We start from the raw sequence: 4,505 nt of genomic DNA, 5'->3' as shown, positions 1-4,505 counted from the left end.
CTAGTATTCTAAGAGGGATGGTTATGTATATGTGATATGTATGAATCCGTGAATGTATGTTTTCATATGTGGATTATGATGATGTAATGCTAACCCTCAGCGGTTTACCACCTACCTTTCTGTATGGACGGGTAGATGGAGTGCAGGATGCTTAGATTGTATGTTTGATGTTGCCGAGGAGTGGAGTTCCTCTTTTTTATGAAACACAAAATCATATTCTATTTCAGAATCAAATACTTTAACCATCAATAGTCATCAACGTATCAAATAACATAATGACCATAATCATAAGACAATAAACTAAGATCACATGTAACAACTGATCATCAAAACCAACACATAACACACACTATAAACTTAAACCCCTTACAAATTAAACCCCTGTACCTGATTAACTGATCTTGGTCCATGAAAGAAACCTACAAATCAAAGAAATTATTCTAAAATAAGTGGTGAATGCGACAGGAAACCACTAGAGAGGTACCTAGAAATAATAGAAATGAAAAAAATTGAAGTAGACGGAGAATGCTAGAACTATTTTTTTTCTTGCTCCTCGGTAATAATTACCACAAACATAAGTACAATATCCATAGGTTGATGTTATGTCTCTGACTGATCATAGAGTCATTCTTTTCATGTCTTATTAAAGAATAGGTCTCTTCCGGGATTTGCATTTAGATATCCTGGTATTTCATAAACTATCTCAAGATGTTGCTGAAAAGGAGAATGCATGAACCGACTTACTACACTATTGAGTAGCAGATGTCAAGCTAGTGTGAGAAAAATGAAGCAATTTACCAACCAATCTGTTGTAATTTATAGTATCAATGAGAACACTTCATTCTCCCCAAAAATGAGTAGAACATTAAATCGCAGAGTTAGAATATGTGTTTTGTATTTTATATGATTATTTTTTTAGACACCGCGTATATTATATAGTCAATTTGAACAATTAAAAAAAAATAGATGCAAACTTGTGTATTACAAATGTGATGAGTAAAAATGAACGATTTCTTGAAATGGTATGAGAAAAGAGAAATGTAGAACATTTTATATAGAGAAGAGAAATGTATAAATGAAAGAGAACAAATAAAATTTTTAGTAAACTGCCCTTAGTGTATGAACATTACTCTAAAATAGATATATAAAATTGGGAATGATGCATGCAATGTCAATTAGAGCGTACAATTTTTTTAAAACAAAAAAAAATATTATACTGAGAAATGAAAACGTCACTTATTTTAATTTTTTTGTTTAAATGTATTACCCTTTCAGAGACTGAACAAGTATCAAAAGAGTGAGAACAAGTCACATATACAAATACAAATGACAGCTTGCATTAAAAATTATATATTAGGGTTATGCTAAATTCATCACTTTGAAAGTTAAATTCATCACTCTAAACCATTTTCCAATATAATATTTCTATTTTTATCTTCTTAATCCTTAAAGGCACTTTTTAGCATTTCTCTTATATATATCCAACATGGTTAGCGTCCCTAAGAAACTGATATCTCAGACGGAAACAGATATTACCCAGTTATTGCATGATGTATAATTGTTATCAACCTCTCGTACACGAATGAACGACTAAGATTAAATCTATGTGAAATTGGTCAAATTACACTACTTAAATCGGAGTTGTTGGATCGCATTTCAACGACTAGATCGCCTACTGCATGAAGCAGTTATAGCAAACGATCCGGGTTCTATCTCTGACTAATACTATTTTTTTATAATGAATAATGTTGTACGTTACCCCCAATTCGAATCTTGTTTAAAATGTATTTTAGTTTTTATTAAATTATATATTATATTGCAAAATACTACAAGTTGAAAACGTCAATTACTACAATTAAGGATATTCACGATACAGTTTGGACCGGCTATGAGGTAAAAAAATCATTTAATAAAAAATTGAATACTCGATGTTTGGTTTGGTTTGGTTTGGATGACTACTAAAAGAAAATAATTCGATTCGATCCAATTTCAAGCAGTTTAGTTTGGTTCGGTTTTTGAATATCCAAATTACAAATTTGTGAAAAAAATATATTAATATCAATCGTGTTTGAAATATATAACGTATGATATCATTGAAATATATAACGTATGATATCTAAGATTTGATTTGCTCTAAGGTTTCATGAAAAATATGACATATAATATACTAAAAAATAACAATTATGGATGAAAATAAACGATTATGTTTGAAACATATTTATTTTCTTTTCAAATAATAATGTTTGGAGCAAATAAAATACTAATTATAAGTATTACTAAAAAAAGAGTCAGGATCCGTTGACACCAGGTGTCAACGGATTCGTTAACACCAAATCTCAACCGTACATTATATTTAATCAAAGGCTCCTATTAGTGTCAATGTTTCTATTTCCTGTATCTTCTTCCTCTCAACAACACACTATTACTGATCTATATGAGAGTTGAAACCTAGACATTATTATTCCCTTGTTGAATCTTTGTACCAACAACTAATAGATTACTGAGTATTAACATTTATGTACGTCGTTCGGTTTGGTATTAATAAAAAATGATTTAAATTTTAATTATCTTATCATGCCCTCACACTAAAATTATTCTAAAAATATGCCCCAAGTGCGTCTATAAGTACATTGCGTCTATAAGTACATACATGTGACAAAATACAAACGTTCATTCACAATTCAATATCAAAACTTTAGCACCATGGCTTTCTCTAGCTCATATCTTCCAACTCAAACTCTATTTTATGTTCTTTATTTAGTTTTCACAATGTTCTTTCTCTTGCTAGCAACAAAAGGGAATGCCCAATTGTTTAACACAAGCTATTTCTTTGATGTCAGAAACTTCAGCCAAGCCGCTGATAATTTTACCCTCCATGGGAGTGCCCGGATTTCACCCAATGGAATATTGTCACTTAACTCTGCAAACCCTAATAGGGATGCATGTCGGGTCTTGTATTCGACGCCAATTCCTATTTGGAATAAAACCACCGGTAACATTGCCAACTTTAATACCACCTTCTCTTACGTCGTAATGGACAAAGAAAAATATAATGATCCGCCTGATAAACTCGTCTTCTTTCTTGTTGGTGAAAATTTTCAACAAGAGAATCCAACATATTCACATACTGGAATCGATGTAAACTCTAGAAATTAGTTGAAAATTGTGCCTTTCACATGGAGCAGTGGATCATTGATTTCAGTGAGGATACAATATGAATCGTCGACGAAGACATTGAGCGTTCTTGAGGATGACATGTTCCATTTTCACAAATATGTTGAAGTCGTTAATTTGAAACATGTTCTCCCAAAGACCGTAAAAGTTGGTATAGCTGCAACAAAACATGACATTCATATCTATTCATGGAGTTTCCATTCACACTTCACATCATCTACAAGTAGCATGACCCGATGCATCAACATTGATATTGCAAGAAATGCATTATTATTTTTTATCTATTATTATTATTACTACTACTACTAGCGTCGAGACGGACACTCCCGTGCCCGTCTATCCGCTCTTTCTACTGCGCTAAAGTATGTATATACTTCACTATATGTTTCTTTGTATATAAGAGTGATATTTAAAGCTTATGAAATAAGAGTAATATTTAAACTTATGACATATGTTACCTTTTAATCTGTAACTCCTTAAATCCATTAACTCAACCAACTGAGCTGAGCTACCCATCCCCCCTCAACTGCGATTCAATTAGGTGTTTGTCAGCTGCTTTTGGCGCTGAAGTGTATATATTTTACCAAGCTTCTTCGTATAATTTTGATTCTAATATAAAGGATATTTACATATTTTTATGATTTGATACACTTACAAATAACACAAATGTACACCTAATTGTTCTTTTATTTACTCCAAATGCTTTATTTGTATTCACTCTCTTCCCTTTTGTGTTCGTCTTTCCTTTTGATACTGTCTATTGTTGTGCATTTTGCTCCAAGTATGGTAGTAATCCAGAAGGTTGTGTAGTCCTATGTAAGTAATCTACATCCTTTCCAATCCTTAATTTTCATAGGCAATAACCTGTAGAAAACAATACAAAAGAAAAAACAATCATGATCCAATGAAAGAGATGAAACAATCATATTTAATCACTTTACACAAATTTAGTCCACAAAAAATATTAAGATAGAACATCTAAAAGATCATTTGAGTAGTATATGCAAAACAAAGTAGTGAAAAGTATAACTAATGTGCATGGAAATGTTTGACAAACGAAACTGAGAATCAAATTAATATTCTACACACCTGAATGCGTTAATTTTTGTAATTATTTGACTCCAATTCATATGTCAACAACCATAGTCTTCAATTTGGAGCCTCCACATGCAAGAAACACAATATCAAAAAGAAAAACGAAAAAAACAAAAGCATTGAAATATAGAAACAGACAATAGAAGTAGAGAAAGCGAAAAATGTAATAGACCGGTAAAGTTGATCTTTCTCGAACAATACATTCACTGTTTGTGCAACTCCTCCCCTACATAACT

At 31.6% G+C, this 4,505-nt stretch overlaps 2 long non-coding RNA genes across 2 annotated transcripts; both read right to left on the bottom strand.

Moving 5' to 3' along the window:
* Positions 1-237: 237 nt before the first annotated feature.
* Positions 238-1,693, bottom strand: LOC146899051 (uncharacterized). Its single transcript, XR_015023108.1, has 2 exons — positions 568-1,693; positions 238-419 (listed from the first exon to the last, which is right to left on the bottom strand). It is a non-coding gene; the product is annotated as an uncharacterized LOC146899051 (long non-coding RNA).
* Positions 1,694-3,559: 1,866 nt separating this feature from the next.
* Positions 3,560-4,505, bottom strand: LOC146899050 (uncharacterized). Its single transcript, XR_015022980.1, has 2 exons — positions 4,264-4,505; positions 3,560-4,038 (listed from the first exon to the last, which is right to left on the bottom strand). It is a non-coding gene; the product is annotated as an uncharacterized LOC146899050 (long non-coding RNA).

Source organism: Medicago sativa, chromosome 8 (genome assembly GCF_051527215.1).
Source record: "Medicago sativa cultivar Bolivia chromosome 8, Bolivia_mono, whole genome shotgun sequence".
In the NCBI taxonomy this organism is placed as follows: Eukaryota; Viridiplantae; Streptophyta; class Magnoliopsida; order Fabales; family Fabaceae; genus Medicago; species Medicago sativa.
This window is presented reverse-complemented; position numbering and strand designations above follow the sequence as displayed.